The sequence below is a fragment of the Gavialis gangeticus genome, unplaced genomic scaffold (genome assembly GCF_001723915.1).
Source record: "Gavialis gangeticus isolate Ggan-Ray unplaced genomic scaffold, GavGan_comp1, whole genome shotgun sequence".
NCBI classification, from domain to species: Eukaryota; Metazoa; Chordata; order Crocodylia; family Gavialidae; genus Gavialis; species Gavialis gangeticus.
The window spans coordinates 94,358,677-94,384,827 of NW_017729024.1; the positions used below are offsets into that span (position 1 = coordinate 94,358,677).

Sequence of the window (26,151 nt, forward strand, 5' to 3'; positions counted from 1 at the left end):
GTGTGTGTGTGTGTGTGTGTGTGTGTGTGTGTGTGTGTGGAGGGGGAGGGCAGTGAGGAAGGAGTTTTTCTATTCACTAGTTTGCGGGAGTGCAGTGTACCTGTATTACTGTAGTGGCAGGCATTTTAGTCATGCTTTGAGATTGAAATGTTAATACAATTAACACAAGGAGAGTTTTTCACACTTTGTATATGTAATCTGCTATTTCTCTGGGCTCTCCTGGAAGGGGATCTTGCTATTCCTGCCTTTAATTAAGTTTTTCTGAGGCTTGTGAACCTCATAACTTTTATATATATATATATATAAACAAGCTGGCTTTCCAAATGCTTTTTTCCTCTCAAACTCCCACCAGCTGAAACAAAAATGTCAGTTCTTTACCATGATAATGATGTTACATTTATATAACACTTTCTCACAATAAAAAAAACTTTGAGTGGAACTGACAGATCACCCAGATTTGTGATACAGTCCTGCCTGCCTTTAAAAGAGCAGAATAAGAATAATTCTTATGTTCTAAATAAATAAGCCATTTCAAGTTAAACATCTTAAGGAAGCACACCCCTTTATAGGACCAATATGAGGACCTTGGAAAGCAGAATATAAAGCCATATTCAGTGCATTGCCTACTGATGTGTACTTTTTTGGTTCATTTCATCCTTCCCATTCCTCAAAGGCTGTTGCAGGTGTTGGAGCCACATGGCCATGGGAGGCAACGTCTCATTTCAGGTTGGACACACACCATCCATTTTGGACAATGAGTGTCCTATCCAAACGAGGCTGGAGAAATCCAGGCAAGCCAGATGGGTAATTGTCTGGAGTATTCAGGGAAATGGTAGGTATCACGGTTCACTGACTACCCAAGGTAGTTTGGCACATTTATCATTTTAAGCCATCCAGAATCAGAGTAACCAAAACCCAGTGGCCTGATCCTGTCAATTTTATTTTATTCAGTGCAGTCAGATTCTTGGCCTAAGCATTGCTTGTGTCTCTGTCATGAATAATGTTTCTGTGTTGGAAAATTGTGTGTATATAGGGGGCAGAGGGGGAGGGAGGAAAGCAGAGCTTGATAATAAGGAAAATGTCTTAAGGATTAGTTACTAAATTCCTGTTGATTTTTATCCTAGAGTGCACAACACCGATACAGAGCAGTTGAAGACCTGAAAATGGGTCTTAATTTATTCTTATTTTCTTTAAATACAAAGATATGCTCATTCCTGAGATTTTAATTTTTATCTTTTGTTTATCGTTTCTAAAATAAAAGGATTGAACAACTGGCAGACGCTCATATGCAAACTGCAAATTATTTATGCCTGGAAAATGGATCTTACCACTAAAAAGTTAACAGAAATCTCTGTATTTTTTATTTAAATCAAACTAAGTCATAACACTTAGTATTTATAATAACATGCACGTTGTCCACAGAAACTCAGAGAAGACCTTGGTTCACTTATGTAACAAAATTGATTTTGAAACCCCTACATTAACATAGTAGATAGCATATGAATGGATAAAACTGTGTCCATTATACTCTGTATGTGTGCATGGCTATGTATACATACACTGCTATATATATATATGGCATTATTGACTTTCATCAACAATGTAAATAAATCCCAAATGAATTATATTTTGATAGTTATTATATATTATTTAATCAAATGTTCTCATGTTTATTGACAAGGAGTCATCAAAATTAGGTTCATAGTCTTTTCAATACATGCTGGCTGACAGAATATTTAATCAATACTAGTTTCTATTAATAGTGGAGAGTGAACCTTATTTAACGTCGCCTCCTTTTACTTGACTAGAAGGATGTTTAACGTACTAGCCTCATAAAAATCCAGTCTCTCTCCTATAAAAAAAAAAAAACTGCTCTTCAATATTGTATCAGCTACAGGGGGAAAATAAAAGATGCTACAATTATATTTTCTTACCGGGGGGTGACCCCTAGTGTGAAACAATGGCATTTTAACATTCGTTGAGTTTTGAAATGACAGCATTTTGCCTATTGCATCAGATTTCTCATGGTATGCCAGTACCTAGAGAACCCAAGGTAATTTTTCATTTAAAAAAAAAAAGAGAAGTGTTATAATCCTGTCCTCACTGTCCAGAAATGTCTTGACATGTTTCTATGTTTTTGATTTCTGCTTTCTTAAAATCAGACCCAAAAAAGCCTTCAGAGACGAAACAAAAAACAACCTCCCCCATCTGACCCCACACACTTCCCCTTTAAAAGGAAAATTGTTTGCTTCAGACTCTGTCCTCGTATTGATGACTCAGTCACAGGGATTAAAACTGCAACATCATTAAGGCTTTCATATTAAACTTTCATGTTAGTCTCTGCAATTCTTATATGCACACATACATGCACTGAACAACTAAGCTCCCTGAGGAAGATTTTTGACAAAATGCACAATTTAGAAATGTGTATTACTTAAAACTGCATTGAAGTTGTAAGCTTAAGGTCTAAACAACCAGGAAACATTGGAGTCCAAGTTGCACAAACAGCCTTAACTCTGTTGCCCTGTGGGTATGACGGCAGAATTATTGATCATATAATTCAATTTACAATTTTTTTTCTTCAACTTCAGTGACCGATACAGTCCATCTTGTAGTGCTGGGTATTCTGTGTGTTCTGTATATGAAAAGTACGTGATAAGCAGCCCTTGATACAAGAGAGTACTACAACACATCTACAAGCCAAGTAAATTCATAGGCAAGCCAGATTCCTAATGAACTGTCTTGTCTTTTCAGTTGCACCTGGGGAAGGCAGAAAGTTTATGTATGTTACATTATGCTTTACTAGTATTCATAAATCCATTCTGATATGTGAGGAATGTGAAATCATTATCAAATATTAATTTGCTGCTGCTTTGCTGAGAAACATATATGGAATTATCATAATTCCAAATGGTGCCATCAATTTCAATAGGGGAAGAATAATTATTGAGAATATTCTCCATTCATTAACAAAAGGGACTTTGATATGAGGACCGTCAAATAATAGCCATATTAAAAATAATTTACTGCACATTTTTATTCTCTAATTAAGGATTTAGCCAATATGGGCTTGTCAGGAAAGCAATATCATTAAGAGAAAGGAAGAATTAAAAATATAATATTTAATCTAAATGGAGAAAATGTGAGAGAAACTTAAATAGGGTATTGTAACCTTTTGAGAATCTTCTTCTGAAATGAAATATTTCAAACCATTCATTTCTTCAATTATCTTGAGTCCCAAAATTGTGTGTGTGTGTGGTTTTTTTTGTTTTGTTTTGTTTTGTTTTTTGTTTTTTGTTTTTTTTCTCCATAATACTGCAGGCTATGTGCTTGTCAGCTGTTGTAACCTAGGGTAGCTATAATGCTTGTGAAATGGGTATTGGTGGGTAATGCTGAAGGAAGTGGGTAGTGGTGATTTCATAGGTGGCACTTTTTCCTTGAGTCAATACTGAACCCATTTCTTTGCAGGGTGTTAGAAGATACTCTGCTGTTGGAGAGACTGCCCTTCAGGTATGCTGCAAAATTGAAGTGCTGAAGTAGGATCCTCGTATGGCAAATGGGTTGTTCTGCATGAACAGGTTGAATGGTCAAGATTACCTTGGCCAGATTCCAATAGTGCTAATTATACTTCACTAATTTAAATTACCCTGGGAAACTCCTGTGGGTGAGATACTATTGTATAAACTGCTGTACAGTCTTTTTGTTTCATCTTGAAAATGGCTGCTCTTCAGATTCTTGAAGTGGCTTCACTGCTTTCATTTTGAAAAGTGCTTCAGGATCTCTTTGATATGAGCAAGAAGATGGAAACATACAATGTACTCATGAAACAATTTTTGAGGTGTCTAATACTTGCACATTGCATGTATTCATTAACACAAGATTTGCATTTCACTGTACTGTACAACTCAGTCCAATACTTACTTACTGAAAAACAGAATAATCAGTTATCTGCCCAGTTACTGTGTGCTTTTGTTTCTGGTCCTTCCAGAACATTTCTCAGTTGTTAGATCACATCCTGTGGTTGGCAGAGATGATGCCTGTCCTTTCACCTTAGGGGGACTCTCAAAATGTTGGTGGAGCAGGAAGATGAGATCTAGGTATCCAAATGAGATTAGGGATATTGGAGATAACAGGTGACAACTTGGAGGTTAATTTTCATGACAGGTAAGCTAGTCTTGAGGTCCAAGACAGGTGGAATTTGATTAGGTTTTAGGGCCTCAATTTTTGTTCAGGTGACACAAATACAGATTTCTTGGACTGGATTAGTATTGTGTAGGAACAGAACTCTGGCTCCCCAAACTATCAGTCGCATCCTAAACTTTGTGTGAAGTTATACGTGGCTTAAGCGAACCTGAAAACTTCTATTTTGGGCTGTCTTGTAGTAAACTGACTTTTTTTTTTTTTTCCAGTAGCAGGTTTATAATCAGCTGACGTTCTTACCAGAATTAAATCAATCATATGGAATTAAATTGTAACTTTTGCTAAACTGTTTAATTATGGGATTGACTCAATAAAGGATTGATTGGATTTGGAGTCAATATGGACCCATGGGGAGGAAAACAATTTTCAAATCACTAGTGGATCTGTCAAGCTAGCTTTATTGAAAAGGTAGGTTGATTTTTGTCATTCTTCAAGTCACTCAATTAGCAGAGAATCCTTCTTTTTATTTATACAGCATGTTCCTGTATCCAAAAATAAATCGCCAAAATAAGTCACCGAAGGTGACGGGTTAACAGTTTGTCCTAAAAATGCTAATTAACACTTGCCATGTGCAACTGTCAATATTTCCAAGTGCTCAATGCACTAAGGGGCTGAAGTCTGTCTTTGGAGAGGTGTTTTCACATCTTCACTTGAGCGTTACAGGCAGAAAATATAAGAAGGGGTAGATACAGATCTTTCCAAATGTTTCTGAATTCAGATTTCTGTTGGGGAAATGTAACCCCTCACACTTGAAGATTTTAATTAGACATTGAGAGCTTCTACATAACACTAGTTTGGTATGTCTTCTTTTCTCTTATAGCTTGCCAATTTTTTTTTTTACTATTTTTTTTTTTTTCATAGTTACAGTTCAAGATGATATGTTTTATCTCAGGAATGGCTCTTGTAAATGGATCTTTTCTGCTTCTCATTTAGGCTCTTGTAAAATTTCTTTTTCAAGACTTTAGTAGATGGAGTTGATTGCTGTAAAGCTGGCCGAAGTATGCTGTCTAACTCATGTCTTTCTGTCTTTGCCTAGTGATCAATCCACACTGTGAGACTTTTTCATATTTTTCCAAATTGCACTACCCTAGAGAGATGGCTTATTTTTTGATGAAGGCGATGGGATCCAGTTCAACTTAGCATAACCTCATTGACTTTAACCCGAGCATAAATTTGGCCCAAGTTTCTTCAGTTTGCTCATTTTAGAATGTGTAATGTCTACTGACGTTCTTATTATTCAGCCTCACCTATTTGCATAACCTGTTCTGGCTCAGCCGTGGCATCCTCATCACTCTAACATGCTTTAAACTGTGCAGTGGGGATATGATAGTTATGCAACTGAAAGCTGAGAGTAAAAGCATTAACTCATGAGGACTGATGCAGCCAAAGTTCTTACAGAAAAAAAAATCCGTAAGCAAAAGGATATATTGCAACCAAATTCAATAAATAAGTTGGAATTTTTTTTATGATAGTGTTAGAATGAGGTTGTAGCCATGATGGCTCAGGAATTATTGAAGAGGCAACAATTTTTTTGGGTGATATCATTTATTGGATCAACTCAATGGTTGGAATGTGTTTTATTCATTTTGTGGGTTTTTTATTAATTTTTTTCTTCTCTGCTGCTCACACTGAGGCTGATTACTAGGTCATTCTGAATCCAAAGAAGAAAGAGAGAATGACTTAGTTGCTCTCCCATTTTTTAATTCCTGAGTTTTCTGAGCCTCCTGTCAGAGGCAAAACTCCCACTGTCTTCATATCGTGCAGGATCCACATCTGCCAGAGCAGCTGTTCCCAGGTGAGTCGCACCTAATCACCTGCTTGAACTTTGACTTACCATCTTTAAAGTTTTTACAGGGCAAGTGACTAATAATATGCTGCCTACCAGCTACAGGGCAGACTCTTTCTTACCAATGGTCTGTAAGTTATACTTATTCATGTCAAAAAGGTTTTTTTCCTTAAAAAACACAAAATAAACCAAAACAGACAGAAAAAAACCCAAACAAATAACTGTCTAGCTAATCTTTTCAGACAGTTATGTTTGGTAAGAACACTTACTGATCTCATTACATTTTGCATAAATGCTATGAACACACAGTTCTTCATCTGTGTCTCAGAAGTGTCCAACAATAACATTGCGCTTTCAAGACATACGGTCACAAGAACCAGAGACATCCAAACAATTATTAGATCCACTAATACCGTTTCACAGTCACTGTATGAGCTTTTGCATTACAGGGAGACTCGCTGAGGGGGTTTTGACCAGAGGAAGTGATTACTTCTAAATTTACCTCTGTAAACATAGCTCATGAATGACCCTGCTTGCCAGTTAAAGTAATTGCTATATGACCAAAAATTCAGTGAAATTCTTGACAATAGTGGTTCACGCAGCATTTTCCACTTATCAATAGTCCATCTTTTCTGAAAAATGTGGGTGTCTTTCCAGTAGCCAAAATACCCCATATACATGCAAGTCTTTAAGAGCACAATTTTCAGAAGACATTAACAGCCCAAGTCTGCTCTGAAACTTTTTAAAATCAAAACTCTAATGAGTTTCTTTTGCCTATTATGCTTAAGTCACTATTGAGTTTTTAACTGTATCAATGAAGTAGAAAGCCCAGCTCAAAAGGAAAAGTTTTTACTAACTTTATATCCTCAGCAGTCTGTCACTGAAAAGAGAGCATTTTATGCCAAAAATAGATCTAAGGGGAATGTGTAATGCTCACTCTACCTGGGGATCAAGTACAAAGTACCTTCCATATATAAAATTCAGGATTCATTAAAAGTAAGACTTTATCAGGTCGAAAGAAGAGGTAGATAATCTTGGATTTACCTTGCATTATACTTAATATTTTGTAATTTATCACTAGAGTATCAATTTTTGAGGCAAAGCTTATGAATGATTTAATTTGAAGAGCCATATGTTGAAGTTCATGGCATGCACAGTTAAAATGTATGTCTCAATCAGAGGTAAAATGTTCAAATAGACTGTATAACTCTAGATGTGTGTGTCTTGTTTGTTTTGTTGTTAGGCATCTGGGTATAGGTCCACAAAACAGGACTTGGACACTACATTTCTTAAGCACTGGAATAGAATGCTTAAGGTTTCTATGACTATCTGGCATTTCTGTTTTTGCTGCCAACCTAAAAAAACCCAGCAGCAACACAGTTGGTTTGCTCCACACTGAAATTGTAATTTTGATCTAGAACCGAATTATTTTTGCATGTGTGTGGTTTTTGGCTTTTTTTTTTTTCTGAACCAGATGAAAACCCTTTGGTTTGGTTTGTACCCTTGCAAAAAAAAAGAAAAGCAAAAGATTAGCTAGCTTAACAGTGGAGAAGATGGCATTCCCCTCTTACCAATGGCTCCAGGGTGAGAGCACTAGCCCAGGATGTGGCAGAGCTGATTGGTCCCCCATGACTGTGGTGATACTGTTTTCAGGCCTGATGCTGTCACACAGCTTGCAAGGGATATATCTCTGCCTTTTGTTGCATTGCACTATATAGAAATACCCTAAAGTGGCAATTAGCCTCCTAAATTCTGCCTTTCTGGATCCCTTTTTTCATTTAGTTCAGTGATTCTCAATCAGGGCGCTGCCACATCCTTTGAAGGGTGTTGGGAGATATGAGGAGATAAGCAGCAGCTAAGTACAGGCTCAGGATTGCCCTTGCCTATCTCTACTGCTTGGCCCCTCTGCAAGCAAGTTAGCACTGTAATATATACATTTATTTTTGAAACTGAGTGCCACTCAATTCACAGAAGTTATTGAGGGATGTCTTGTGTTCAGTCAGGAGTGCCTTGAGTCTAATGAGGGTTGACACTGGCTTTTAGGAACCCAGCCTCTATACCTTTGTTCTGGGCTAGCGCAAGCCCTCAGATTGACCACACCACCTGCCAGTTGATAATAGGTGAATTTATTGATGCACACTGATAACCAAAACCCCCCAATACAAACAATCAGACAATTCTATATCTACCAAACTTAGGGCTGTCATCAGAGTCAAAGTAGATCTGGTCAGGATGCAGGCTCCACTCTGAGGCTCTCTCTCTTGTGTCAGCGGCATGGAGGTGGGATGCAGAGGCCCACAGCCCCCCTCCAGTGGGGTGCATGAGACAGGCTGCTGGTATGCCCTCAGTCCATGGTGGCCTCAGGGACTCTCCCAGGGGATGAGGACAGGGATGGGAACCCCTCTTAGGGAGCAAAATGGGGAGGGACGTGACAAAGGGAGGGACCCTTTGTTAATCTCAAGTCTCTGCTTTGTACTCTCCTTCCTCCTTGACGACTCCTGATGACTCTTCATCCATGGCTATCTCTGGTTGGTTGTCCCTCTCTGGTCACACATCCACGTAGCCTTCCAGGCCTTCCCTGAATTTGGTCTGTTCCCTCAAAACCGGGACTTAGGTCCCCCTCTCTGAGGTGTTGTTGCTGGTGTCACTTATCTTGTGTTATGGGACAGTATAGTACATACTTCTTTGGTTCCCAGGCTGTGTCCTTGCTGTGTTAGACAATCTGTCTGCCTTGAAGGCTGTGATCTTGTGTTATGGGATGCCCCTCCACCCCCAGTTCTCAGGCTGTGTCCATCTGTTGGCATTGTTGTGCTAGACAGCCGGTCTGCTTCCAAGGCTATGAGAAGCTTTGTGTGTGTTAGACCCAAGCTTCCCAGAAATCCAGTTAACCCCTGCTGCCCCTCTTGAACTCTAAAATGCATATATCCATACCTATAAGCCAATTCTTTAAATACCATTTCTAAGCCAACAATGAGAGGTGCTGCAAGTCCAAAGACATTAACAGCCACTGATCTAGTCCTTCAGAGCTTACTTCTCATTATAAGTCAACAGGCTTTAGAGTAAGCCTATGGTAAAGCCTCTGCTTGGACTTCATCTTTATATAAATGTATATCTGCTAGGCTATGCTGTAAAGTACTTAGCATGGCCACTGCTAATAGTGTTGGTAGGGCAGCATACAGCTGAGTGTGAGCTAATTGCCAGGGCATTTGCTCAGCATCTCAGGTGAGTTTTGCTGCCTTTGCCGAGTAGTACCTGAGCTACCTTGTCTAAACTTAACTTAAGCGTATCTTTAGGAGCTGTAGTGAAAGTGGAACTTTAAGTCCCTGAATCACTTTTCCACTTTGGAACATGCTACCCCGTAAATGAATATTGGCTGAATAACTTATCTAAACAATCATTTGACGCTGTAATGGTCTTACTAAGTTACATTACAATAGAATGTTTAATTTTGCTAATGTGAAATACACATACAAATGCAAACTTTTTTTTAAACATCTGGCTAAATGATTTTACTTTAAATATGTTTAAATTAGAGGATTAAAATGCTGGCATGACATTGGTGAAATAATGTTGAGATGAAAGATCTATTGGTTTCACCTAGAATATGACTACACTTGATAAAAACAAATGTCGTTACTTTAAATTCTAGTACTTTTGCTCCTGTGTGCATCATGAACAACATAATTAATTAGTTCAGAAGTTGTATAAAACCTACATTATGTTTAAAGGAAATACTTTGGTTGTAGTGGCTTCTATTGCATTTAAGAGCCTTTCTAGAGAAATGCTATTAACCAGACAGCCCAATTAGGTTTGTAAAATAATGTTGGGGTGAACATTATAGGTGTTCTATGTTTCTAGGTGTCTGGGTCCTTTTAATGTTGTTTAGATCCCAGAGGTGCCCATGGTGAGAATGAGATAAAAAATTAGCTTGTCTTGCAGTCTTAGCAAATATCACTTTCAGATGTGGATTTTTCATAGCACTCCAGTGTTTAAAATCTGTCTCTCTCTAGTTGTTCTCTTTGGTCTTACTTATGTTTATCCTTCGGTAGCTGTTTGGCAGCAGTGTAAATAGGAGTGGATACCAGAACGATGGCCTCCAAGGAGCAGGTGCTGGTGCAGCCAGTATGCAAGTACCCCATCCTGAAGCAACAGCAGTCTGTCGTGTCGCTGCCACCATTGGTAAAATGCAGTAAGCTTGTGCAGGGTAGGTAAGATTCTGCCTGCCCCACCATCCTCTCAGTTCTCTGGTGCTTTGCACAATAACACCTACCTACTTACCTTTATCTAGGGGGCTTACTATGTCACTACTGTTTGGAAAGGGTGTTGCTGACCTATCTTTGATATCTCCTTGCTTTTTTTTTTCTCAACAAATGCTTTGAATGAAAATGTTTCAAACTTACTTCAATGAAAATGCAAGCTGGTGAAACATGAATTGCCTCCAGATTTAAATTGCACATCTCTGTAGAAGCCAGGCTATGAAAGAGGACTTAAGTTGAATAATGGATAAGGTATTAAAAGAATGGCTGTGATAATAAATGCAATACATTAAAGTACAGTCATTATCATTGTTCAATAGTCTCATTTGTGCTCTTCATTTCAACCACCCCACCTTCTACAGTACATCACCTAACCCTTTGATCTCTTTCCTTTTGCTCTCATATCCCTACTTCCCAAATCTCTGTGCAAGTGCCACCACAATTACCTTGCCATCTTGAGATATAATTACAACATTGTATATTTCAGTGCTCGTTTCAGTTATAACCTCTAAGTCAGCTCGCGTAACCTTGGTCTGACTTCTTTTTGTACTACTTTTAAGGAGGCTTAATGTGTATAGCCTTATTTCCTGTTATGGCATCTTTTGTAGTTTGGTTTTCTGTCAATTCTCATTTAACCCTTTCTGTCCCAGATACTTTACATTGCACATTCCTCAAATGTACCCTTAACAGCGCATCTAGATCTGCTCAGGTATAATAATTCTTTATATTCTGGCCCAAATTTTTGCTTTAATTTCATCTGTGAGGCATTAGTGACTTCAAAATCATGTATTAATCTGCCCCTTATCTTCAAACTCAAGTTAATAGGTCTGAGCTCTGTACATTCAAAACCCAAGAAATACTTGTATAGGAGTATAGTGATGCGTGGGTAGAAGAATGGGGGAATGAAAGGGGAAGGTCAATAACTATACAGGGCTGTGGAGCCTGCTATGGAAAATAAAGAAGAAAATCAGAGTGGAGTATACCCAGGTGTGAATGTATACACGTGTGCATACAAGGTAGCAGTAAGGATAAGGGTGGTATATCCGACCAAAGAAGTATGGGATTGTAGGGAAGAAAGGCAGAATGCTAAAGGAAGGTGTCTTGGAGAACAGTGCAAGGAGAGTACAGCTTCCAGAAAGAGTATGATTTTAATTTCTTCTGCCGTCATGTAACCCAGAACACAACCTGGGTTGGGATGGTACTGCAACCTCAGTCTTCTGTCAACTCAGTTCCTTTTGGAGGACTATTAAAACTTTAGTTAAACCCTTCTGTACTTGCAATTCTGGGCTAAGGTATAGACAGTCAAAAAGCCTGAGATGCAAAGACTGAAATGATCTTTCAAAGTTAGTCTAATCTGCATAGATTGAACTGATAAGCAAGTGGCAGACATTTACTTATGAGTCTGGAAATGGAGCCACAGGCCTGCAGTGGCCCAAGCCAAAAGCTGGGAGGCTTTAGAGCACATGGCCATGCTTGGTTGGAGCTGACAGTGTGGGCCAAAGCTAGCCTGCCCACCCTACGCCCGTGGTTGTGGGGGAGGTGCAAAGCTTCCTGGGATACTGAGGGACTGTGAGTTAGCTGGAATATAGAGGGGATCTGGGACAGAAGTTCAATAAGCCAATTTAAGCTAAATCAGTTAAGTCTGATACTACATTCATCCAGGTTTATCTTAAACCACTTTTGGCCATTTTGACAGTGGTGTATGTGCACTGAACTTCTGGGCTAGAGACAGAAATTGCACATAAACTGGTATAAATGATTGAAAACTGGTTCAAATCTATAACACAACAGAAGTTCAGTGCACATAAACTGGTTTCAAAATGGCCAAAACTGGTTTAAGATAAACCTTGATGGATGTAGTATCACACTTAACTGATTAAGGTTGAATTTGTTTATTGAATTTCTGTCCCAGATCCCCTCCAGATTCAAGTTAACCCTTGCAGGGTAGGCAGGCTAGCTTTGGCCAGAACTGTCTGCTCCATCCCAGCAGAGAGGTGTCCTCTAGGCTCCTGGCTTCTGGCCTGGGCCACTACAGGCATGTGGCTGCATTTCTGGAGTCAAAAGTGAATGTCTGTTCACTTGCTTATTAGTTCAATGTAGACAACTTAGACTAACCTATGAAGACTGAATTGATTCAGCGTTGGGCTTTTTGACTGTCTGAACTTAGATCTATTTTATCACAGATTTGAACTGGTTTCTGATGACTTATACAAGTTTATGTGTAATTTATGTCCCTAACCCTAGTTTCATAGTTGGTAGGGCCAGAAGGGACCTGAGCATCAAGTCGGACCCCCTGCCATGGGCTGGAAAGAATGCTGGGGCCAAACAACCCTGGCTAGGTGTCTGTCTAGCTTCCTTTTGAAGATCCCCAGGCTAGGAGCGAGCATCACTTCCCTTGAAAGTTGGCTCCAGATCCTAGCCACCCTGACTGAAGTAGTGCCTCCTGATATCTAGCCTGAATCTACTCTCCAACTTATGGCCGTTATTCCTTGTTAGTCCTGGTAGCGCTTGGGGGAACAGGGGCTCTCCCATTGCCTGCTGGTCTCCCTTGGCTAGTTTATAGATGGCCACCAGATCCCCTCTCAGACTTCTCTAGCATGGGCTGAACAGGTGCAGGTCTTGTAGCCTCTCCTCGTAGGGCCTGCCCTGCTGCCCCCTGATCATGCGAGTGGACCTTCTCCATGTTGTCCACATCCCTCCTGAAGTGCAGCACCCAGAACTGGACGCAGCACTCCAACTGCGGCCTGATAGAGGGGGAGTATCACCTCCTTGGACCTGCTCATGATGCATCTGTGGCTGCATGACAAGGTGTGCTTGGCCTTCCTGACTGCATCCCCCACATTGGTGGCCCATGTTCATCTTGGAGTCTATAATGACTCCAAGATCCTTTTCTGCCTCTGTGCTGATGAGAAGGGAGTTCCCCAGCCTGTAGGTCTACTGCTGGTTCTTCCTCCCTAGGTGCAGTACCTTGTACTTGTCAGTATTGAATCCCATCTTGTTCTCATCTGCCAACCCCTGTAACCTGTCCAGATCAAGTTGTAGCCTGTCCCTCCCTTCTAGCATGCCCACTTCTCCCCACATCTTAGTGTCATCCGCGAATTTTGAACAAGGAGATTTTCACCCCCTTGTCCAAGTCACTAATGAAGATGCTGAACAGTGCAGGCCCGAGGACTGAGCCCTGGGGGACTCCACTGCCCACATCCCTCCAGGTCAAAAAAGACCCATCCACCACCACTCTCTGGGTGTGTCTCTCCAGCCAATTGGTGACCCATCTGACTGTGTAGGCATGGACACCACAATCTCCTAATTTTTTTAACAAGAATGGGGTGAGAGACAGTGTCGAAGGCCTTCCTAAAGTCCAGAAAGAATATGTTCACCGCAACACCTGTGTCCAAGGATTTTGTGACCTGGTCATAGAAAGCCACCCTAAAGGGTTCTAATTTCTCCTTTCTCCTTTGACACACAGGGCCTAATTCTGAGAGTCATTATACTGATGTGAGATCAGAATCAGGCTTTTGTTCTCAAAATCATCCCCAAAGTGCGTGAAACTAACAAAAGAGCTCATATGATGCTGATGCAGCAAGCTTAAGCACATGCCTAACTTTATACATGTGTAGTCCTACTGATACCACCTAAATTTGGGACAGGGTACTGAATCAAGAGTCTAACCCCTCCACTAGGATATCATATGTGTCTGCACAGGGGAATGGATTTAGGATGGACATGTATAAAGAAATCAGATGAACTAGGAACACGTTAGAATGTGGCTATATTCCACTTTGATGATATGTGTCTTTTTCCTTTTCCACAGCAGGCTGCAGTGTTCTGTTTAGTTCTTCTCCCCTGCCTTCAGCCATGCCTCAGTATCCTTTCATACACACACATTGCTATGATATTTATTCAGATAGATTTTGATTTAACAATACTTATTTAAGCTTCGACTACATCACAAGCAATACATAGAAGATGGGGGTGGCAATGCAGTACAGCACTCTTTATTCGTTTTTTATTAAGTTCTTGCTGTAAAGTGAATTTAGTGCTTATTGGAAGTTAAGGGTTTAAGAGGCATTTATGTGAGTGGAGCTTTGTGGGATTCCCTGAGCAATCCTGCCAATACACACAAGTATAGATTCCTAAAGTAAAAAAGGAGTATTCTGATAATCTAATCTGACATTGTCCATACCACTGGCCTTAGAATACCTCTCTGTTCTCCATGTATTGCCCTGTTGTTCTAGTTCTTCATGCACATTTTGCTTGTGGGTTGGCCTTACAGAGAAGGCAAATGGACATAAGGGATTAGGAGGGAACTATGCAATCTACTTGTGGCTTCAGAAAAAAATTTGAACTCAGATCCCTAAAAGCAAAATTCTGTTGTGTTACCTTAATCCCCTCTACCAACTGTGCCCTGCCATGATTGAAAGTTGGTGTTTATCTTGTATCTGGAAAGCCTGGGTATATGAGATGAAGTCCAACTAACAATGATTGTGTTCATGCTGGAATTTTTCAATCCTTCCAGAATACAAACAAAAATAATTGTCTCAGATGCATAGTTAAACCATGACTTGCTTTTTTGGTTTATTATTATTTACCAAATAAATGAACCTGCTATGCATACATACTGTTGGGGTCACTTTAGAAAGTCATCTCTACATCCAGGTCTCTGATCTAGCTTTGGCAACTAAAAGCAACAGCCACTCAGTGGGAGAAGTTTACTTTAGAGTAGCATTTTTAGTCATTTACAAGCTGTTTATGTGACAGTTATAACCTAGGAGAATTCTAATTATTGACACTTTAAGCCCTCATTTTTTTTCACTGTGATAATCCTGACAACACATTTATAAGCAGTTAGTGATCTTTTGATAATAAACTGCTGTTTGTATGCTCATGTGTCATTGTAAAGAACTGTTAACACATTTATAAGCTATTATTAATTTATTTCTCTAATGCTCCAGTATTGCTTTCTTTATTTCTCCCCTGCTGAATAAACTAAATGCCATGCTGCTACACTGTGCTTAAGTGCCTTGTTCATCGCTTTCATTATTCTGTACCTTTTCTATTTCAAGCTGTACCTTTCCATTTCTCTTCCCTCACTTGTGTAAAGTGACAATCTGATGAATCCCTGACCATGAATAGTATGTGAACTTTACTGCAAATGGAGAACTAGGGGAGCAAATAATCCACATGTGTGTTTAAAGTATTTCCAAACAAGTTAGTCTCAGAGATGGAGTGACATGTACATTTTACACTGGTCTTAAGGATGCAGCATTGGAAAGAAGCTCATAGGCATATTGTGGAAACAACATCCCATCCTGTGGAAAGACTTATAGAAGAATAGCTGACTGGGGTCTGCAAGGCCTACTGGGAAAAGCACAAGCCAGAATAATAGGATGTTGTCCTGTGGAAAACATCCTATCAGGTCATGGCATTACCTGCTATCTGCAAAAAAGAAAATAAACTTAAAAGTTTCACCAGCTACAAGAAGTTTGGAAATTCATAAGTTTAGACATTGACTGTGAAACTAAAATGAATAATTACATGCAAAAAAATTAGTAGAGCTAAGCCTGGAGAATTGAGAAATGTGTAAAAATAAATCAAAAGGGATTAACCTTGGAAGAGTGTAAGTTGATGTATCTAGATATAAAAAAGTAGGAGATGGAAGAAACCTGAAGATGATAGCAAATACCAGGTGAGACAAGGATGTGGAGTGTAGCTTGGCAGCCAAGAAGACTAATGCAGTTTTAAACTTCACATACAAAGGAGGCATAAATTAGGAAAATAAGGGTTTGATGCATATAATCTAGAAGATCACTTTTGATTTTGGACAACCTATCAGAAATATAATGGCAAACTCGAGGTGTTTCAGAGAAGTTCAAAAATTGTTAGGGGTTGCAGAGAATAATTTATGCAGAAAAATTAAGAGGTATTTGCTGTAGATATGATTTAGCTAAACAACAAAAGTCAATAAACATACTATTTTGCCATGAGAATATATCTAGGGCAACTTTAAACCTATGAGTCATAGCATGATAAATGCAAATGGAAGCATGTAGGTTGAATAACTAGACTTCTTGATGGTGTGCTGTTTTAGCCTATGGTGTAATCTCCCAGAAGAAGCGGTGAAAGCTCCATTACTAGGGAGTTTTCAAACCTGATTGGAGAGAACACTAAAATACAGAGGATATAGAGGGAATGAGCTAGTAGTTTCAAATTCTCCTAAACTGTCATGCAGTCACTTATCTTTAAAATATCTAGCCTTCTTGCCCTTGAGGGAGGCTTAGTTCCAACACCGTCCTCACCCCCACACAAATATTAAAAGTAGCATTTGTAAAATTAAATTAAATTTGATGTATAATAAGATTCATGAACCGTAGTCTATCGGTATAAGGATATGTACATTAATGTATCACCTAGATTTTCTTTTGTTTGCTGCTACTTTGATGGTTCCTTCATACAACCCCCATCTTCAGCCTGTCATAAATATAAGTACAAGGCTGTTTACCTGAACCATAGCTATTTCCAGTCTCTTTTTAAAATCCCTACACTAGTTCTCCTGTACTACCTGGAAGACCTCCTTGGTTTCATTCCAAGATCTGACGCAATCTGATTATGCTTTTATTACTTGCCTTTCTTGCTCCCTTTATGCAACTCAAGAACACGCATAACCAGCTACTTCATGTGCCTCTGCTTTTTTCACATTAGGGACTTCTTCCATGTGACTTCATTGGCTTAACCTCACTTTTCATTTCCTCTTTCAGTGCCTCTTGAAGAGACATTGCTACTTCTAAAGATAGGGCTATAAATCTTGTTTTGCTCATCCAGTGAAAAAGGTGCATGAGTAAATACATGTCCCCTTAAGAGCTATAGGCTAACAAGATGTTACTCTTAATGTTACTCTTTAATTTTTATTGCTCTTGCCAATGTTTCTCTCCTCACACTGTATGTGTGTGTTGTGTAATTAGATTGTGAGACTTTTCAGACAGAAGCATGTTCCTATTGGATTGTTAAGTGCTATACCTTTTGTATCTGTATACCCCTGAAACACTTTACACTTCATATAATTGTTGGTTCTGTACAACTATAAGAATATATGTATCAATGTTTTGAAGGGTGAGCATGTTTTCTCAGTAAGCTTTTTATTACTGAAAGCCATTTTGATTTCAATGATGTGTACAATGTGATAAAAACTGAATGACAGAAATTATTTTAGGTATGAATTTTTATTTTTTTGGTACTTATAGCCCAACACTGAAATCCAAATGTTATCAGAAATTGGAAGCGGGTCAGTATTTCCATGCATACTTCTTCTTAACTCACTAGGATGTTACTTGTGCATTTGGATGTTAAGATAAAGTATTTGTTAGTAATCTGTGACATTTAAAGAAGAAATGAAAATAGTACTTCTGGGTCTTGTTATATAGGGCTGATAGAAAAGTATGGATGGTCTCCCAGTTACTTATTTGGGTGTTCAGTCAGGTTTAGCCTGAAGTGCTGTTTGTATTAGCAAAGAAATCTCTCTAACTTGTTTATTTGTATTAGTACTGAACATATTATACATTCCTCCATAAAATGCATAGGGCTGGCCTTTGGCATTGGTGACAAGAATCTGAAAAATACAGACTCAGACCCACAGTATTGTGCTGCCTTCTGCACTGAATGAAAGCAGAGTGGTAATAAATGCATGCAGGAGCAGAAGGCTAAATTAAGGTGTAAAAATAAATAGTATCAAATCACAATAAGTGAATCAAGAACAAAGTGCCATAGAAAGTGTAATGCAAAAATATATAGGGATGCCAGTTCAGCCTTTTTCATTTAAAAGTTGTTTAAAACCTCTTGAGCACCAGGTGTGGCAAAAAACAAGAAAACCTTACAGCAAAGCTGTCAGACACTTGTGGTCTTGGGCTTGTGGAAAGAAAGGTCACCCTACTGCCTTTCCAAAATGCTAACAGTAATCTTTCATAGGCAGCAGCAGTAGTTCTATTATCAGCTGAGCAAGACCCATTGTCAGTGATTGACAAGGTTTCCACCTCCAGATTTCTTCCATAACCATTCTTAACAACTCGGGGCTTGGAGGCTACTGCTTGTGATGAAAATTCAGCAGGGCTGAGAGATGTTGAAAATTCAACAGCAGGTCTCACGCAGCGTGCTTTAGCTATCATTGCACTTGGCTGAGAAATGTTCTGCTTAGCAATGCAGAACGTTTTAAGGTAGAGCACAGTCCTCCATTTGTGCACAGTAAACATTGAGTAAAGCACCTACGGCACAAAAAAGGTTAAAATTTATAACGGGCAGTAACGCACTGGTAGATACAGTGCTTGCAGTGCAGGCTAGATAACAAGGCTAAGTCATCTGAGCAACATCTTTCATTCAGATGAAATCAAATCGCTTTCTAAATGCTAATTAATAAAGTCTAATTACATTCGTCTGTAATAACTGTTATACCTGTTATTCTACCTACTTTACAGATAGTAAGATAGAATAGAGAAGTCAAGTGACTCTCCCAAGGTTAAACCAAATAGAAACCAGATCCTCTATTCTAACCCCAGTTTATAACAACTAGAAAACTAAATAAAGACCACTAACTTAGTCTAGATGGAGCAAATTAAATAGGTGCATTATAAACTTAAGACTTCAAAGAAGGATTTATAGCAAATCTAGAAAGCCTAGAAGTTTAATAATTTTTAGCAAAATGGGCATTTGCACAAATAGATGCTTGAGTTGTATGCCCTGTTGTAATAAGTGCATGTATATTTTTTTCTGCATATTTCCATGTCCTTCTTGCATTTGAAAAGCTTTCCCTGATCATTAACATCTGTTGACTGTTCAGGGTCTCAGTGTCATTCCTAGAGGACAGAGGCCTGATCCTAGTCTCATGGAATTTAATAGAGATTTTGCAGTTGATTTCAGTAAGAGAAAACGTAAGCCCCTAAATGAGCAGAGGCTGAATTAATCTGTCACTTCAAAGGTCATCCCCTCTGAAGTGAGAGACCGGCTTGAAGCACATTGGCTCGGACAGCATGCTAGAAGTCTGCACCAATTCTGATTCCGTGGTGTCAATCCAGTGAATAAATCAATGAGTTAAATTCCCAAAACATTCAAGTCAAATAGCATTCAAGGTAACTAAATTCACTTTATAAAAGAATTTATAGCTAGAATTTGAATGTCTGCAGCCCACCACTAATAGCTCTGTTCAGCAAATGGAAGGGAGAGTGCTCTTGTACTACAGCAGCAGACACAGTATTTGAACTATTGTATCTACTTTTCGAAAAGCAGCTGGGAACAATTTTCCCTTCCTCCTACTGTCTTCTCAAAGTTCACTCGAAAGGATGTTAAAAAATGTGGGGGAAAAGGAAAAAGTAAAATAAAAGATCAGGATTGAGAATGCACTGCAATCCCCCCCGGGGACATGCTTGAGTAACTAGATTCTGACCTTGGCAAGTAAAAGAACAAAAACATGGTAGCAGGGTTAAGACTTGAGACCCAGTAGCACAGCTGAGATGCTTTTGATGTTTGATGTTTTTATGATCTTCCAGTGCCTAACCAACAAGAATTGCCTGCGGGATTTATAAGAGCAAAGCTCTATATCTTTAGTTCAGAGACCTGCTCTCCTAAAAAAAAGTCTGTCACTGGATTTTTGCCACACACAGTCTGCAGGGCTCTGTGGTTTTTGTGCCCAGGAAGTGACTAATCTTCATTCTGCGGTTAAGCCCCTCTTACATAACATTGTCAACTGAGAAAGCTTTGGGAACTCCATTCTGAATAGTGGGGAGCTTCAAGAAATGCTCATTTCAAGCCCATGTTCAACAACAGTTCCTTTTCACACATAGGATGTGCGGTATGTGATGTACTTTCAAAATGTATGTGCAGTCTTCCTTCTCTATATTAGGACTTGTGTCTTTTAATGATCTGGAGAAAGGTTGAAAGGCAAAATGAAAAAAATTGCAGCTGTACAAAAATTAGGTTAGTTAAGACCAGCGGAGGAGCAGTGGAGCAAGTTAGCTGAATTAAGATGGAATTCAGTGTAGAGAGAGGCAAAGCTTTGTGGACTGGAAGCCAGGATTCAATCTATTCTAAGGAGGCCATCCTGTTTTTAAATGCTTTGTCCCCTGTCCATTTCTGAATGAAGAACAGATTACAAAAAGTTGTTTTTCAGTTCGTTGGTGGAAATACCGGTCAATCATTTGTCCTCATGAGTCTATTGGCAGAGTCTAGAGATAGGGCAGTGTACAGCCAGGAGGAGCAGGGTTTTGAGTGATCCAGGGTGGGAGGCAGGTGGCCTTTTTGTCATGGCTCTGCCCCTTGTTGCTGTTTGGCCAAGGGGCCTGGTGGCCCCACTCCTTGCTGCTGATTAACCATGGTTGCCAGTGCCTCTTAGCAAGGGGATGTCCTGTATTCTGTATTCAGTGGCCACCCTAATCTGGTATTGCTCCTTTCTGATTTCTAAATTAATTCAGTTGGCATTCTTGCAGGTATTTCAAGGAAAATCTCTGGTCAATATGAAAGGGAAGGGGTCACAAAACAAATGGCATAAAATTGAATAGAGAAAATTTAAAAAAAAAATATGGAGATAATCTATCATTCACTTTGGATAGGTTTTAGAGGCTTAACTGCTCTTTGTATTTGCAACAATCTCCCCCTTTAATACTATTGTATCTATCAGAAGTATGTCTTTGCTCTATTCTGTCCTGGTAACCCCACCTCAGAAGGGATATAGCAGAAATAAAGGGTGTTCAGAGATGAGCAGCAAGGATTTGGAGGATAGAAAAAAAACCTGTCCTATGAAGAAAGTTAGAAGACATTGGGATCTTTCTCCTTAGAGAGGAGACAGGTAAGAAAGGACATAATAAGTTTACATGAAATAATGACCGGGGCAGAGAAAACTGACTGATTAGAAGTGCTTGTATAGAATCAAGAGGACATTAGTAATTATATCCTGATTTATAATAACCTTCCATGTATCTTGATTTTTTAAAAATTGCATAACTAACTCCATCCTGCCCCCCACCATGCATTTGTACCCAAATTAATATCTAACTATTTGGATTTATGGGGACATATAACTTGGGCAGATTAACCCTTACTTATTATTATGTTTCTTCCACGTTTGTCTAAATCACCTGGTACCAGACATTGAGGGAGTCAGAATACCAGAGTAGACAGACCAGTGCTCTGATCCAGTATGGCCTGGTCTATGTATCTTTTAGGAACACTAGAGACAACATAAATCAGTGTGCGTGTGTGTGTGCGGTTGATGTATAATTCCAGTTAATAATATCTTCAAGCGCTTGTTTGAGTTTCTCCATGCTTCTCCCAGTATGCTTAATGAGATGTTCTTTTGAGAACAACTAGGTATCATAACACAAAGGCTTGAAGGTTGCAAACAGACATTGCCTTTGTGTAGACATAAACATATTTATGGTGGCACAAGTCCAAGCAAGATGTCCATGTCCCTTGTTGTGCCACAAATGACCAAAACTGTGGCTGTAACAATAGGTGGTAAAAAATTGTGCCACTTCTTTGTGGCAGGCATCTGCTTTATGGTGGGAGAGAGCGAGCTTGGAGCTGCCCATGCTCTCCAACTGCCCTGGACAGCTACTCATGGAAGAAGGGGCCCAATCCTGCATGCCATCAGGAATTTACCTTTGCAGACGCATGCCCTGAATCGAGGGAATTTCTGGGGTATGCCGGATTGGGCCTCTTAAGCTCCTAAAGCATCTTCCTAGGTTCTCCCACTTGCAGAGGCCCACACTGGGAATCCCCTGGCAGCAGATTCCCTGGGTGCATGCATCATGCTGCTTGCACCCTGACTCAGGAAGCCTCATGCTTCTGCACCTTGCTATGCCCTGAACAAATACGCTATGCCCTGAACAAATATTGTCTATCTTTCTATTCATATCTTGGGAACGATTTGGTTAATTAAATATGTTACTAGTTCTTGACTAATTATGGTTGATTCTGGATGCGTCTACTTGAGAAATTTCAAGTGCAGTAGATTCATTTTACTAGTGCAGCAGGCAAAACGCGTGCTAATGTGCTAATGTGCAGTAAAATTAGTCTACTGTGCATTAACATCACAAAAAAAACCTTGCACTGGTGCTAATGCGCAGTAGTGCTGATTACGATTCATTAAACATAATTATGGTGCATTAATGAATGTGTAGATCCCCCCCTCCACTGTTTCTTAATCTTAATCTAAGCCCGTGTTTATGGGGGAAAGAGATTTGGTAGTTTTGAGTATGTTCTGGATGTTGAAAGTCTTTCAGTGGTTTGGAATATCAGAAGTATGAGCAGAGACGGATTAGTAGGCAGAATGTAGGCAAGGTGGCCCTAGATACGAGATAAATATAATTAATGTTGTCTTTATCATATGAATATAATCACTGTTTTTGCTCTGTGCATGTGAAAATGCACAATATTATTATCATTTTTATTATTTGTGTTGTATTACTACTTAAGAACTCAAGTCACAGAATCGCCTCTGTTTGGCCAGGGGGGAATTGATATTTCCCTCAATGTCAAAAGTGACTTTTTTACCTGAGTTTTTAAGTGTTCATTTTGCAAAATCTTACAGGAGACTGATTTCCAGAAGACTTTTGAATACCACCTCCCTTTCATTTATTTATGCTTAAATATAGATAGCATACTCTAAGTTATCAGCTAATACGCAGGATTTATTATTACCTGTAATAGCTTGGTGTCCTGGGAGTTTGCATTATCTTTCAGTCAGTAAAAATATTTTAAGCAATACAATAAAAAAAATTAACCTTAGCCATTTCAGCTCCCAATGAAATGTGTGTTAAATGCATTTATGAAGTTTGTGCATTGTGCGTGGAAACCATATGTTTATTTCATAAAAAGCCAAGAAAGGAATGTAAATTTTTTTTTATTTTTATATGTTAAAATTTCATGGCCCCACTGATTTTTTCATATTGTTTCTCAAAGAGCCTTCAGAAATCCATTTTGTCCCTGCACCTCACAGACCAATTGGCTGATAGACTGAGAGGCTTGTGAAAGCTGGAGGTAAATTAATAGCAGAGAATGTGCCTGAGGACCATGCCTGGCTGCTCTTGAAATCCTTCTGAAGCCTGAATTATTTGTATTAAGATAGGCCAGCACTCAGGCCTCTATGAGTCAATTCTTTGTAACAGTTGCCAATATTTTTATACCTGAGAGAGCCGCTTCATTCTTTATTATTGCTCAGGAATCAATACTCCCATTGCCCTCACAAAATGCTATACAAGCATTATTGGCATTTCACTTGGCAGTGAAGGGTATCAACATCAATCTCGCCAACTGCACACTTCGCTAACCCTGTTCCACTTCTCTACTGTGTATTTGTATTCCATCCGTGCTGCTCTCTTCTGCTTGATTTGAATGGGAATCCTTAGCAGAGCTTTGACACCTTCTGAGATTAGAAAATGGAAAGACATCATTTAGCCACTGACTAAAACAGTTTCTTTAGTGTATATGCCTATATATGTATGACTGTGTGCATTTTTAAGCCTAGTAGCCTTTTGTCTTTTAAAAAAAATATTACTGCTGAAGTCCACGTATTATACAAAAATAGCAGCTTCTATTCCAACAAGTTGCTATGGGATTTACGGTGATTTTTGAGGTTGAGGACATAATTTTAAATTAATGAGTCATAGTTCACAAACAGTTTCACATGCAGAACAAAAGCAACTGCACCAAACTAAATATACCATACACCACTGTAAAGAAGGACTCCTCAGAGCAACAGACACACTTTGCTCTAATTGTGTACAGCTGCCTCAGTTTGATATGCTCGCTCACTTGCAAAGATCTGCATTCAACATATAAACTCAGCTTTAAACACGCAATGTCTGGATGTAATCTAAAATGGGAATTGTTGGAGGCATCCTGTCTCCTGCAGCACTGTGGATCACTATATGGGCCAAAAGTAGGCATGATTTGTTCAAATAACATAAGAACTATGGCAGCTAGAGCACTGTTAATAAACTAATAATCCTTTCAGTGTATCTGCTTAAAAAAAAATGAAAGAAAGAAGCCCAGCAGCATGCTCTTCTTTCACTTTGCCAGTTATTCCTCAGTGTTGACTTCTTATATGTTTCCTCTGTTGTGTGATTATTGCTGCCTTACCTGCAGGCAAGGACCTAATAAAGAAATTCTGAAGCGAGTTATTTCTGCCCTGAAGTGCAGGAAGCTGTTTGGACAGTGTAGATTTATATGTGATGCACTGAGATTATGTGGCCATGTTAATAACTTTCAGGAATTTCAGGATTGCATTTGATTTTAAGGGAGGCAAAGCTATTAATTCCTCCTCAGGAGAGAAACATTCACCAGCAATCTCCTTATGTCACTCTTTTTATGTTCTTTTTATGTCACTCAGCACCCCTTCCTGCTGCCAGTGCCCGAACAGAAGAATCTGACTTCATCTCTTCTTGTTCTCTTATTCCGACACCTATCTTAGTCCTGTATATTTGTGGCATGTCTGTGGAACAGTGTTTGAACATTTCCAGAGAATATATCTTTGGGTTATTGAAAACAGTAGTTGTCTTTCAGCTTTTACTAGATTCTGAACTTGTTTGTTCACTGGGTTTGGACTTCTTAAACCCAGTCCAGCTTCCATTGGAAACATTATCCTCAGTGATACACACATCTTAGTATTATTAACAGTTACTATGCTCAAGGAAATAATTTGCTAGGATTTGTGCAGAGAGGCATTGGATAAAGAAAGGACTAGTTGGGGGTACACCAAAGAGCCCTGCTTCCTTTTTAAAAAATATGTTCTATTTGGTGCAATCCAGATAATTCCAAAAGCAAAATATTTGCTGTCTTACAAGTCTGAGCCAGGGATAAAAAAAAAAAAAAAAATCATTGCTGATTGGGATGATTTAGGGGATACAGGGAAAAAAGAAGAGGTGGAGAAATCCTCCTTTGGTTAGAATACTGTCCATTTATACAGCACAAAAACATGAAGGCTGTTCAAGTAAACAGGAGGGTGGTGTAAATGTCTGTCAGTATAACTGAAAGATAATAATTAAGAGGCAAAAAAAATCAATAGATAAAATTTCTTGCACACATCCCCTAGACCATAGATTTTTCAGCAGGATAAAATAGCTGTTCTTTTTATATAAACATTGCTCAATAATCAGGTACATACAGTATGTTTGCCGCGGGCATAACGATTTATATGTAAATAGCAAATAAATTAGGACTATGTAATAGTATAATGAGTGTTATTAGTAACCCTGCCAATTTAGCACAGTATTGTGTATTAACTGCTTCACGGCCATGCAAACATTTTAAAGGCAGACTGTTTTCCATCAGTAGGATTGCAGTATAGTTATTATACTGCATCTGTATGCATCCAGTCATCTACAAGAAGGATATCATTTTAATAACATACATGCTTGAAACACCACTCTTCAAGGCATCAATTTGGTATTGTCCAGCAGGTCTGATAGGGCAAGAGTCAATAAATGATTCCTGGTGACAAGAGTTAAAAAAAAATTGAAGTTTTATGTTAGATCCTTAAACTAATGATTGAGCTCCTAATAAGAGGCCTTACTTAAAATGATCGAGCACCCAGCTGCTCCCAGAGAAGCCAACAGCAGTTGCTGGGTGGTAAGCAATTTTTGCAAATCAGGCCACTTATTTTGGTACCTTTCTTGAAATTCACAGCTTGGAATGTAGGAGGGAAATATCAAAATAGATGATTTTCTTGTAAAACGGAAAAGTTGACAAAAACACTACTGCTAGCTTTGTCAAGGTCACTACTGAATGAATCTAGAATGGGCTATTTTCTGGTACATTATGCTGTTTTAGTAATACTGTGCTTTCCATAAAAACTCTCCTTAGGGCTTGGCCAAAGTGATTTCACTGGGTAAACTTCATGGATTGGTTACAGTTCTATTTTGCCTGGGTTAT

At 39.0% G+C, this 26,151-nt stretch overlaps 1 long non-coding RNA gene across 1 annotated transcript in view; it reads left to right on the forward strand.

Annotated features, from left to right (window-relative positions):
- The window catches only part of LOC109297568, a 22,474-nt gene extending 6,649 nt beyond the window's left edge, over window positions 1-15,825 (forward strand). The window contains exon 2 of the long non-coding RNA XR_002097352.1: window positions 15,499-15,825. This is a non-coding gene — a long non-coding RNA (uncharacterized LOC109297568). The remainder of the gene's footprint in view (window positions 1-15,498) is intronic.
- The last annotated feature ends 10,326 nt before the right edge of the window (window positions 15,826-26,151 follow it).